Here is a 14,287-nt window from a genome sequence, read left to right on the forward strand (position 1 = left end):
GACATCACATCTCATGTTATAGGAAGGGTCTCAGGATTGGAATGGGAAGGAGTTGGATATCACATCTCATGCTATAGGAAGGGTCTCAGGTTTGGAACGGGAAGGAGTTAGATATCACATCTCATGTTATAGGAAGAGTCTCAGGTTTGGTATAAGCATTGAGATATCACATCTCTGCTATCGGAGAAGTCTCAGGATTGGGATGGGAAGGAGTTGGATATCCCTTCTCATGCTATAGGAAGGGTCTCAGGATTTGAATGGCAAGGAGTTGGATATCACATATCATGCCATAGGAAGGGTCTCAGGTTTCGTATAAGCATTGAAATATCATATCTCTGCTATCGGAAGGGTCTCCGGATTGGATTGGGAAGGAGTTGGATATCCCTTCTCATGCTATAGGAAGTGTCTCAGGTTGGAATGGGAAGGAGTTGGATATCACATCTCATGTTATAGGAAGGGTCTCAGGATTGGAATGGGAAGGATTTGGATATCACATCTCTTGCTATAGGAAGGGTCTCAGGATTCGAATGGGTAGGAGTTGGATATTACATTCTTGCTATAGGAAGGGCCTCATGTTTGGAATGGGAAGGAGTTGGATATCACATATGCTATAGGAAGTGTCTCAGGTTTGGAACGGGAAGGAGTTGGATATCACATCTCATGTTAGAGGAAGGATCTCAGGTTTGGTATTAGAGGCCTTGAGATATCACATCTCATGCTATAGGAAGGGTCTCAGGTTTGGTATAAGCATTGAGATTTCACATCTCATGCTATAGGAAGGGTCTCAGGATTGGAATGGGAAGAAGTTGGATATCACATCTCATGCTATAGGAAGGGCCTCAGGTTTGGTATAAGCATTGAGATATCACATCTCATGCTATAGGAAGGGTCTCAGGTTGGAATGGGAAGGAGTTGGATATCACATCTCATGTTATAGGAAGGGTATCAGGATTGGAATTGGAAGGACTTGGATATCACATCTCATGCTATAGGAAGGCTATCAGGTTTGGAAGGGGAAGGAGTTGCATATCAAATTTCATTTTAGAGGTAGGATCTCAGGTTTGGTATTAGAGGCATTGAGATATCACATCTCATGCTATAGGAAGGGTCTCACGATTGGAATGGGAAGGATTTGGATATCACATCTCATGCTATAGGAAGGGTCTCAGGTTTGGTATAAGCATTGAGATATCACATCTCATGCTATAGGAAGGGTCTCAGGATTGGAATGGGAAGGAGTTGTATATGACATCTCATGCCATAGGAAGGGTCTCAGGTTTGGTATCAGCATTGAGATATCACATCTCTGCTATCGGAAGGGTCTCAGGATTGGAATGGGAAGGAGTTGGATATCCCATCTTATGTTATAGGAAGGGTCTCAGGTTTGGTATTAGAAGCATTGAGATATCACATCTCATGCTATAGGAAGGGTCTCAGGATTGGAATGGGAAGGACTTGAATATCCCATCTCATGCTATAGGGAGGCTCTCACGTTTGGAAAGGGAAGGAGTTGGATATCACATTTCATGTTAGAGGTAGGATCTCAGGTTTGGTATTAGAGGCATTGAATATCACAACTCATGCTATCAGAAGGGTCTCAGGATTGGAATGGGAAGGAGTTGGATATCACATCTCATGCTAAAGGGAGGGTCTCAGGTTTGGAAGGGGAAGGATTTTGATATCACATCTCATGTTATAGGAAGGATCTCAGGTTTGGTATTAGAGGGATTGAGATATCACATCTCATGCTATCGGAAGGGTATCAGGATTGGATTTGGAAGTAGTTGGATATCCCATCTCATGCTATAGGAAGGGTCTCAGGTTGGAATGGGAAGGAGTTGGATATCACATCTCATGTTATAGGAAGGGTCTCAGGATTGGAATGGGAAATACTTCGATATCACATCTCATGCTATAGGAAGGCTCTCAGGTTTGCAAGGGGAAGGAGTTGGATATCACATTTCATGTTAGAGGTAGGATCTCAGGTTTGGTATTAGAGGCATTGAGATATCACATCTCATGCTATCAGAAATGTCTCAGGATTGGAATGGGAAGGAGTTGGATATCACATCTCATGCTAAAGGGAGGGTCTCTGGTTTGGAAGGGGAAGGATTTGGATATCACATCTCATGTTATAGGAAGGATCTCAGGTTTGGTATTAGAAGCATTGAGATATCACATCTCATGCTATAGGAAGGGTCTCAGGTTTGGAATGGGAAGGAATTGGATATCACATCTCATGTCATAGGAAGGATCTCAGGTTTGGTATTAGAAGCATTGAGATATCACATCTCATGCTATAGGAATGGTCTCAGGATTGGAATGGGAAGGAGTTGGATATTAGATTCTTGCTATAGAAAGGGTCTCAGGTTTGGAACGGGAAGGAGTTGGATATCACATCTCATGTTATAGGAAGGGTCTCAGGTTTGGTCTAAGCATTGAGATATCACATCTCTGCTATCGGACGTTTCTCAGGATTGAAATGGGAAGGAGTTGGATATCCCATCTCATGTTATAGGACGGGTCTCAGGTTTGGTAATAGAATCATTGAGATATCACATCTCATGCTGTAGGAAGTGTCTAAGGATTGGAATGGGAAGGACTTGGATATCACATCTCATGCTATAGGTAGACTCTCAGGTTTGGAAAGGGAAGGAGTGGGATATCACATTTCATGTTCGAGGAAGGATCTCAGGTTTGGTATTAGAGGCATTGAGATATCACATCTCATGCTATAGGAAGGGTCTCAGGATTGGAATGGGAAGGATTTGGATATCACATCTCATGCTGTAGGAAGGGTCTCAGGTTTGGTATAAGCATTGAGATATCACATCTCATGCTATAGGAAGGGTCTCAGGATTGGAATGGGAAGGAGTTGGATATCACATCTCATGCTATAGGTAGGCTCTCAGGTTTGGAAAGGGAAGGATTTGGATATCACATTTCATGTTAGAGGAAGGATCTCAGGTTTGGTATTAGAGGCATTGAGATATCACATCTCATGCTATAGGAAGGGTCTCACGATTGGAATGGGAAGGATTTGGATATCACATCTCATGCTATAGGAAGGGTCTCAGGTTTGGTATAAGCATTGAAATATCACATCCCATGCTATAGGAAGGGTCTCAGGATTGGAATGGAAGGAGTTGGATATCACATCTCATTTTATAGGAAGGATCTCAGATTTGGTATTAGAAGCATTGAGACATCACATCTCATGCTATAGGAAGGGTCTCAGGATTGGAATGGGAAGGAGTTGGATATCACATCTCATGTTATAGGAAGGTTCTCAGGATTGGAATGGGAAGGACTTCGATATCACATCTCATGTTATAGGAAGGCTCCCAGGTTTGGAAGGGGAAGGAGTTGGATATCACATTTCATGCTAAAGGGTGGGTTTCAGGTTTGGAAGGGGAAGGATTTGAATATCACATCTCGTGTTGTAGGAAGGATCTCAGGTTTGGTATTAGAAGAATTGAAATATCACATCTCATGCTATCGGAAGGATCTCAGGTTTGGTATTAGAAGCATTGTGATATCACATCTCATGCTATCAGAACGGTCTCAGGATTGGAATGGGAAGGAGTTGGATATCACATCTCATGCTAAAGGGAGGGTCTCTGGTTTGGAAGGGGAAGGATTTGGATATCACATCTCATGTTATAGGAAGGATCTCAGGTTTGTTATTAGAAGCATTGAGATATCACATCTCATGCTATAGGAAGGGTCTCAGAATTGGAATGGGAAGGAGTTGGATATCATATCTCATGCTATAGGAAGGGTCTCAGGAATGGAATGGGAAGGAGTTTTATATGACATCTCATGCCATAGGAAGGATCTCATGTTTGGTATTAGAAGCATTGAGACATCACATCTCATGTTATAGGAAGGGTATCAGGATTGGAATGGGAAGGAGTTGGATATCACATCTCATGCTATAGGAAGGGTCTCAGGTTTGGTATAAGCATTGAGATATCACATCTCATGCTATAGGAAGGGTCTCAGGATTGGAATGGGAAGGAGTTGTATATGACATCTCATGCCATAGGAAGGGTCTCAGGTTTGGTATAAACATTGAGATATCACATCTCTGCTATCGGAAGGGTCTCAGGATTGGAATGGGAAGGAATAGGATATCACATCTCATGCTATAGGAAGGGTCTCAGGATTGGAATGGGAAGGACTTGGATATCACATCTCATGTTATAGGAAGGGTCTCAATTTTGGTATTAGAAGCATTGAGATATCACATCTCATGCTATAGGAAGGGTCTCAGGAATGGAATGGGAAGGACTTTGATATCACATCTCATGATAAAGGAAGGGTCTAAGGTTTGGAAGGGGAAGGATTTGGATATCACATCTCATGTTATAGGACGGGTCTCAGGTTTGGTATTAGAAGCATTGTGATATCACATCTCATGCTATAGGAAGTGTCTCAGGATTGGAATGGGAAGGAGTTGGATATCACATCTCATGCTATAGGAAGGGTTTCAGGTTTGGTAGAAGCATTGAGATATCACATCTCATGCTATCGGAAGGGTCTCAGGTTTGGAATGGGAAGGAGTTGGATATCACATCTCATGTTATAGGAAGGATCTCATGTTTGGTATTAGAAGCATTGAGATATCACATCTCATGCTATAGGAAGGGTCTCCGGATTGGAATGTGAATAATTTGGATATTACATCTCATGCTAAAGGAAGGGTCTCAGGTTTGGAATGGGAAGGAGTTGGATATGACATCTCTTGTTATAGGGAGGGTCTCAGGATTTGAATGGCAAGGAGTTGGATATCACATCTCATGCCATAGGAAGGGTCTCAGGTTTGGTATAAGCATTGAGATATCACATCTCTGCTATCGGAAGGGTCTCAGGATTGGATTGGGAAGGAGTTGGATATCCCTTCTCATGCTATAGGAAGGGTCTCAGGTTGGAATGGGAAGGAGTTGGATATCACATCTCATGTTATAGGAAGGGTCTCAGGATTGGAATGGGAAGGATTTGGATATCGCATCTCTTGCTATAGGAAGGGTCTCATGTTTTTTATTAGAAACATTGAGATATCACATCTCATGCTATAGGAAGGGTTTTAGGATTGGAATGGGAAGTATTTGGATATCACATCTCATGCTAAAGGAAGGGTCTCAGGTTTGGAAGGGGAAGGATTTGGATATCAAATCTCATGTTATAGGACGGGACCCAGGTTTGGTATTAGAAGCATTGAGATATCACATCTCATGGTATAGGAAGGGTCTCAGGGTTGGAATGGGAAGGAGTTGGATATCACATCTCATCCAATAGGAAGGGTCTCAGGTTTGGAATGGGAAGGAATTGGATATCACATCTCATGTTATAGGAAGAGTCTCAGGTTTGGTAGAAGCGTTGAGATATCACATCTCTGCTATCGGAAGGGTCTCAGGATTGGATTGGGAAGGAGTTGGATATCCCTTCTCATGCTATAGGAAGGGTCTCAGGATTTGAATGGCAAGGAGTTGGATATCACATATCATGCCATAGGAAGGGTCTCAGGTTTGGTATAAGCATTGAGATATCACATCTCTGCTATCGGAAGGGTCTCCGGATTGGATTGGGAACGAGTTGGATATCCCTTCTCATGCTATAGGAAGTGTCTCAGGTTGGAATGGGAAGGAGTTGGATATCACATCTCATGTTATAGGAAGGGTCTCAGGAGTGGAATGGGAAGGATTTGGATATCACATCTCTTGCTATAGGAAGGGTCTCAGGATTGGAATGGGTAGGAGTTGGATATTACATTCTTGCTATAGGAAGGGTCTCATGTTTGGAATGGGAAGGAGTTGGATATCACATATGCTATAGGAAGTGTCTCAGGTTTGGAACGGGAAGGAGTTGGATATCACATCTCATGTTAGAGGAAGGATCTCAGGTTTGGTATTAGAGGCCTTGAGATATCACATCTCATGCTATAGGAAGTATCTCAGGTTTGGTATTAGAAGCATTGAGATATCACATCTCATGCTATCGGAAGTATCTCAGGTTTGGTATTAGAAGCATTGAGATATCACATCTCATGCTATCATAAGGGTCTCAGGATTGGAATGGGAAGGAGTTGGATATCACATCTCATGTTATAGGAAGGATCTCAGGTTTGGTATTAGAAGCAGTGAGATATCACATCTCATGCTATAGGAAGGGTCTCAGGATTGGAATGGGAAGGAGTTGGATGTCACATCTCATGCTATAGGAAGGGTCTCAGATTTGGTATAAGCATTGAGATATCACATCTCATGCTATAGGAAGGGTCTCAGGATTGGATTGGGAAGGAGTTGTATATGACATCTCAGGCCATAGGAAGGGTCTCAGGTTTGGTATATGCATTGAGATATCACATCTCTGCTATCGAAAGGGTCTCAGGATTGGAATGGGAAGGAGTTGGATATCCCATCTCATGTTATAGGAAGCGTCTCAGGTTTGGTATTAGAAGCATTGAGATATCACATCTCATGCTATAGGGAAGGTCTCAAGTTTGATATTAGAAGCATTGAGATAACAAATCTCATGATATCGGAAGGGTCTCAGGATTGGAATGGGAAGGAGTTGGATATCACATCTCATGATAAAGGAAGGGTCTAAGGTTTGGAAGGGGAAGGATTTGGATATCACATCTCATGTTATAGGAAGGGTCTCAGGTTTGGTATTAGAAGCATTGAGATATCACATCTCATGCTATAGGAAGGGTCTCAGGATTGGAATGGGAAGGAGTTGTATATGACATCTCATGCCATAGGAAGGGTCTCAGGTTTGGTGTAAACATTGAGATATCACATCTCTGCTATCGGAAGGGACTCAGGATTGGAATGGGAAGGAATAGGATATCACATCTCATGCTATAGGAAGGGTCTCAGGATTGGAATGGGAAGGACTTGGATATCACATCTCATGTTATAGGAAGGGTCTCAGGTTTGGTATTAGAAGCATTGAGATATCACATCTCATGCTATAGGAAGGGTCTCAGGAATGGAATGGGAAGGACTTTGATATCACATCTCATGATAAAGGAAGGGTCTAAGGTTTGGAAGGGGAAGGATTTGGATATCACATCTCATGTTATAGGACGGGTCTCAGGTTTGGTATTAGAAGCACTGTGATATCACATCTCATGCTATAGGAAGTGTCTCAGGATTGGAATGGGAAGGAGTTGGATATCACATCTCATGCTATAGGAAGGGTTTCAGGTTTGGTAGAAGCATTGAGATATCACATCTCATGCTATCAGAAGGGTCTCAGGTTTGGAATGGGAAGGAGTTGGATATCACATCTCATGTTATAGGAAGGATCTCATGTTTGGTATTAGAAGCATTGAGATATCACATCTCATGCTATAGGAAGGGTCTCCGGATTGGAATGTGAATAATTTGGATATTACATCTCATGCTAAAGGAAGGGTCTCAGGTTTGGAATGGGAAGGAGTTGGATATGACATCTCTTGTTATAGGGAGGGTCTCAGGATTTGAATGGCAAGGAGTTGGATATCACATCTCATGCCATAGGAAGGGTCTCAGGTTTGGTATAAGCATTGAGATATCACATCTCTGCTATCGGAAGGGTCTCAGGATTGGATTGGGAAGGAGTTGGATATCCCTTCTCATGCTATAGGAAGGGTCTCAGGTTGGAATGGGAAGGAGTTGGATATCACATCTCATGTTATAGGAAGGGTCTCAGGATTGGAATGGGAAGGATTTGGATATCGCATCTCTTGCTATAGGAAGGGTCTCAGGTTTTTTATTAGAAACATTGAGATATCACATCTCATGCTATAGGAAGGGTTTTAGGATTGGAATGGGAAGTATTTGGATATCACATCTCATGCTAAAGGAAGGGTCTCAGGTTTGGAAGGGGAAGGATTTGGATATCAAATCTCATGTTATAGGACGGGACCCAGGTTTGGTATTAGAAGCATTGAGATATCACATCTCATGGTATAGGAAGGGTCTCAGGGTTGGAATGGGAAGGAGTTGGATATCACATCTCATCCAATAGGAAGGGTCTCAGGTTTGGAATGGGAAGGAATTGGATATCACATCTCATGTTATAGGAAGAGTCTCAGGTTTGGTAGAAGCGTTGAGATATCACATCTCTGCTATCGGAAGGGTCTCAGGATTGGATTGGGAAGGAGTTGGATATCCCTTCTCATGCTATAGGAAGTGTCTCAGGTTGGAATGGGAAGGAGTTGGATATCACATCTCATGTTATAGGAAGGGTCTCAGGATTGGAATGGGAAGGATTTGGATATCACATCTCTTGCTATAGGAAGGGTCTCAGGATTGGAATGGGTAGGAGTTGGATATTACATTCTTGCTATAGGAAGGGTCTCATGTTTGGAATGGGAAGGAGTTGGATATCACATATGCTATAGGAAGTGTCTCAGGTTTGGAACGGGAAGGAGTTGGATATCACATCTCATGTTAGAGGAAGGATCTCAGGTTTGGTATTAGAGGCCTTGAGATATCACATCTCATGCTATAGGAAGTATCTCAGGTTTGGTATTAGAAGCATTGAGATATCACATCTCATGCTATCGGAAGTATCTCAGGTTTGGTATTAGAAGCATTGAGATATCACATCTCATGCTATCATAAGGGTCTCAGGATTGGAATGGGAAGGAGTTGGATATCACATCTCATGTTATAGGAAGGATCTCAGGTTTGGTATTAGAAGCAGTGAGATATCACATCTCATGCTATAGGAAGGGTCTCAGGATTGGAATGGGAAGGAGTTGGATATCACATCTCATGCTATAGGAAGGGTCTCAGATTTGGTATAAGCATTGAGATATCACAGCTCATGCTATAGGAAGGGTCTCAGGATTGGATTGGGAAGGAGTTGTATATGACATCTCAGGCCATAGGAAGGGTCTCAGGTTTGGTATATGCATTGAGATATCACATCTCTGCTATCGAAAGGGTCTCAGGATTGGAATGGGAAGGAGTTGGATATCCCATCTCATGTTATAGGAAGCGTCTCAGGTTTGGTATTAGAAGCATTGAGATATCACATCTCATGCTATAGGGAAGGTCTCAAGTTTGATATTAGAAGCATTGAGATAACAAATCTCATGATATCGGAAGGGTCTCAGGATTGGAATGGGAAGGAGTTGGATATCACATCTCATGATAAAGGAAGGGTCTAAGGTTTGGAAGGGGAAGGATTTGGATATCACATCTCATGTTATAGGACGGGTCTCAGGTTTGGTATTAGAAGCATTGAGATATCAAGTCTCATGGTATAGGAAGGGTCTCAGAATTGGAATGGGAAGGAGTTGGATATCACATCTCAAGCTATAGGAAGGGTCTCAGGATTGGAATGGGAAGGAGTTTGATATCACATCTTATGCCATAGTATGGGTCTCAGGTTTGGTAGAAGCATTGGGATATCACATCTCATGCTATTGGAAGGGTATCAGTATTGGATTTGGAAGGAGTTGGATATCCCATCTCATGCTATTGGAAGGGTCTCAGGTTGGAATGGGAAGGAGTTGGATATCACATTTCATGTTATAGGAAGGGTCTCAGGATTGGAATGGGAAGGACGTGGATATCATATCTCATGCTATAGGAAGGCTCTCAGGTTTGGAAGGGGAAGGAGTTGGATATCACATTTCATGTTAGAGGAAGAATCTCAGGTTCGGTATTAGAGGCCTTGAGATATCACATCTCATGCTATAGGAAGGGTCTCAGGATTGGAATGGGAAGGAGTTGGATATCACATCTCAAGCTATAAGAAGGGTCTCAGGTTTGGTATACGCATTGAGATATCACATCTCATGCTATAGGAAGGGTCTCAGGATTGGAATGGGAAGGAGTTGGATATCACATCTCATGTTATAGGAAAGATCTCAGGTTTGGTATTAGAAGCATTGAGACATCACATCTCATGTTATAGGAAGGGTCTTAGGATTGGAATGGGAAGAAGTTGGATATCACATCTCATGCTATAGGAAGGGTCTCAGGTTTGGTATAAGCATTGAGATATCACATCTCATGCTATAGGAAGGGTCTCAGGATTGGAATGGGAAGGAGTTGTATATGACATCTCATGCCATAGGAAGGGTCTCAGGTTTGATATAAGCATTGAGATATCACATCACATGCTATAGGAAGGGTCTCAGGATTGGAATGAGAAGGACTTGGATATCACATCTCATGCTATAGGCAGGGTCTCAGGTTTGGAAAGGGAAGGAGATGGATATCACATTTCATGTTAGAGGTAGGATCTCAGGTTTGGTATTAGAGGCATTGAGATATCACATCTCATGCTATCAGAAGGGTCTCAGGATTGGAATGGGAAGGAGTTGTATATCACATCTCATGCTAAAGGGAGGGTCTCAGGTTTGGAAGGGGAAGGATTTGGAAATCACATCTCATGTTATAGGAAGGATCTCAGGTTTGGTATTAGAAGCATTGAGATATCACATCTCATGCTATCGGAAGTATCTCAGGTTTGGTATTAGAGGCATTGAGATATCACATCTCATGCTATCATAAGGGTCTCAGAATTGGAATGGGAAGGAGTTGGATATCACATCTCATGTTATAGGAAGGATCTCAGGTTTGGTATTAGAAGCATTGAGATATCACATCTCATGCTATAGGAAGGGTCTCAGGATTGGAATGGGAAGGAGTTGGATATCACATCTCATGCTATAGGAAGGGTCTCAGATTTGGTATAAGCATTGAGATATCACATCTCATGCTATAGGAAGGGTCTCAGGATTGGATTGGGAAGGAGTTGTATATGACATCTCAGGCCATAGGAAGGGTCTCAGGTTTGCTATACGCATTGAGATATCACATCTCTGCTATCGGAAGGGTCTCAGGATTGGAATGGGAAGGAGTTGGATATCCCATCTCATGTTATAGGAAGGGTCTCAGGTTTGGTATTAGAAGCATTGAGATATCACATCTCATGCTATAGGAAGGGTCTCAGGATTGGAATGGGGAGGACTTGGATGTCACATCTCATGCTATAGGGAGGGTCTCAAGTTTGATATTAGAAGCATTGAGATAACAACTCTCATGATATCGGAAGGGTCTCAGGATTGGAATGGGAAGGAGTTGGATATCACATCTCATGATAAAGGAAGGGTCTAAGGTTTGGAAGGGGAAGGATTTGGATATCACATCTCATGTTATAGGACGGGTCTCAGGTTTGGTATTAGAAGCATTGAGATATCAAGTCTCATGGTATAGGAAGGGTCTCAGAATTGGAATGGGAAGGAGTTGGATATCACATCTCAACCTATAGGAAGGGTCTCAGGATTGGAATGGGAAGGAGTTTGATATCACATCTTCTGCCATAGTATGGGTCTCAGGTTTGGTAGAAGCATTGGGATATCACATCTCATGCTATTGGAAGGGTATCAGTATTGGATTTGGAAGGAGTTGGATATCCCATCTCATGCTATAGGAAGGGTCTCAGGTTGGAATGGGAAGGAGTTGGATATCACATTTCATGTTATAGGAAGGGTCTCAGGATTGGAATGGGAAGGACTTGGATATCATATCTCATGCTATAGGAAGGCTCTCAGGTTTGGAAGGGGAAGGAGTTGGATATCACATTTCATGTTAGAGGAAGGATCTCAGGTTTGGTATTAGAGGCCTTGAGATATCACATCTCATGCTATAGGAAGGGTCTCAGGATTGGAATGGGAAGGAGTTGGATATCACATCTCAAGCTTTAGGAAGGGTCTCAGGTTTGGTATAAGCATTGAGATAGCACATCTCATGCTATAGGAAGGGTCTCAGGATTGGAATGGGAAGGAGTTGGATATCACATCTCATGTTATAGGAAAGATCTCAGGTTTGGTATTAGAAGCATTGAGACATCACATCTCATGTTATAGGAAGGGTCTCAGGATTGGAATGGGAAGGAGTTGGATATCACATCTCAAGCTATAGGAAGGGTCTCAGGTTTGGAACGGGAAGGAGTTAGATATCACATCTCATGTTATAGGAAGAGTCTCAGGTTTGGTATAAGCATTGAGATATCACATCTCTGCTATCGGAGAAGTCTCAGGATTGGGATGGGAAGGAGTTGGATATCCCTTCTCATGCTATAGGAAGGGTCTCAGGATTTGAATGGCAAGGAGTTGGATATCACATATCATGCCATAGGAAGGGTCTCAGGTTTCGTATAAGCATTGAAATATCACATATCTGCTATCGGAAGGGTCTCCGGATTGGATTGGGAAGGAGTTGGATATCCCTTCTCATGCTATAGGAAGTGTCTCAGGTTGGAATGGGAAGGAGTTGGATATCACATCTCATGTTATAGGAAGGGTCTCAGGATTGGAATGGGAAGGATTTGGATATCACATCTCTTGCTATAGGAAGGGTCTCAGGATTGGAATGGGTAGGAGTTGGATATTACATTCTTGCTATAGGAAGGGCCTCATGTTTGGAATGGGAAGGAGTTGGATATCACATATGCTATAGGAAGTGTCTCAGGTTTGGAACGGGAAGGATTTGGATATCACATCTCATGTTAGAGGAAGGATCTCAGGTTTGGTATTAGAGGCCTTGAGATATCACATCTCATGCTATAGGAAGGGTCTCAGGTTTGGTATAAGCATTGAGATATCACATGTCATGCTATAGGAAGAGTCTCAGGATTGGAATGGGAAGAAGTTGGATATCACATCTCATGCTATAGGAAGGGCCTCAGGTTTGGTATAAGCATTGAGATATCACATCTCATGCTATAGGAAGGGTCTCAGGTTGGAATGGGAAGGAGTTGGATATCACATCTCATGTTATAGGAAGGGTATCAGGATTGGAATGGGAAGGACTTGGATATCACATCTCATGCTATAGGAAGGCTATCAGGTTTGGAAGGGGAAGGAGTTGCATATCAAATTTCATTTTAGAGGTAGGATCTCAGGTTTGGTATTAGAGGCATTGAGATATCACATCTCATGCTATAGGAAGGGTCTCACGATTGGAATGGGAAGGATTTGGATATCACATCTCATGCTATAGGAAGGGTCTCAGGTTTGGTATAAGCATTGAGATATCACATCTCATGCTATAGAAACGGTCTCAAGATTGCAATGGGAAGGAGTTGGATATCACATTTCATGTTATAGGAAGGATCTCAGATTTGGTATTAGAAGCATTGAGACATCACATCTCATGCTATAGGAAGGGTCTCAGGATTGAAATGGGAAGGAGTTGGATATTGAGACCCTTCCTATAGCTTGAGATGTGATATCCAACTCCTTCCCATTCCAATTCTGAGACCCTTCCTATACCATGAGACTTGATATCTCAATGCTTCTAACACCAAACCTGAGACCCGTCCTATAACATGAGATGTGATATCCAAATCCTTCCCCTTCCAAACCTTAGACCCTTCCTTTATCATGAGATGTGATATCCAACTCCTTTCCATTCCAATCCTGAGACCCTTCCGATATCATGAGATTTGTTATCTCAATGCTTCTAATATCAAACTTGAGACCTTCCCTATAGCATGAGATGTGATATCTCAATGCTTCTAATACCAAACCTGAGACCCTTCCTATAACATGAGATGGGATATCCAACTCCTTCCCATTCCAATCCTGAGACCCTTTCGATAGCAGAGATGTGATATCTCAATGCGTATACCAAACCTGAGACCCTTCCTATGGCCTGAGATGTCATATACAACTCCTTCCCAATCAAATCCTGAGACCCTTCCTATAGCATGAGATGTGATATCTCAATGCTTATACCAAATCTGAGACCCTTCCTATAGCATGAGATGTGATATCCAACTCCTTCCCATTCCAATCCTGAGACCCTTCCTACAGCATGAGATGTGATATCTCAATGCTTCTAATACCAAACCTGAGATCCTCCCTATAACATGAGATGTGATATCCAACTCCTTCCCATTCCAATCCTGAGACCCTTATGATAGCATGAGATGTGATATCTCAATGCCTCTAATACCAAACCTGAGATACTTCCGATAGCATGAGATGTGATATCTCAATGCTTCTAATACCAAACCTGAGATCCTTCCTATAACATGACATGTGATTTCCAAATCCTTCCCCTTCCAAACCTGAGACCCTCCCTTTAGCATGAGATGTGATATCTCAATGCCTCTAATACCAAACCTGAGATCCTACCTCTAACATGAAATGTGATATCCATCTCCTTCCCTTTCCAAACCTGAGACCCTGCCTATAGCATGAGATGTGATATCCAAGTCCTTCCCATTCCAATCCTGAGACCCTTCCTATAGCATGTGATGTGATATC

Source organism: Ambystoma mexicanum, chromosome 2p (assembly GCF_040938575.1).
Source record: "Ambystoma mexicanum isolate Mex_15411 chromosome 2p, UKY_AmexF1_1, whole genome shotgun sequence".
Classification (NCBI taxonomy): Eukaryota; Metazoa; Chordata; class Amphibia; order Caudata; family Ambystomatidae; genus Ambystoma; species Ambystoma mexicanum.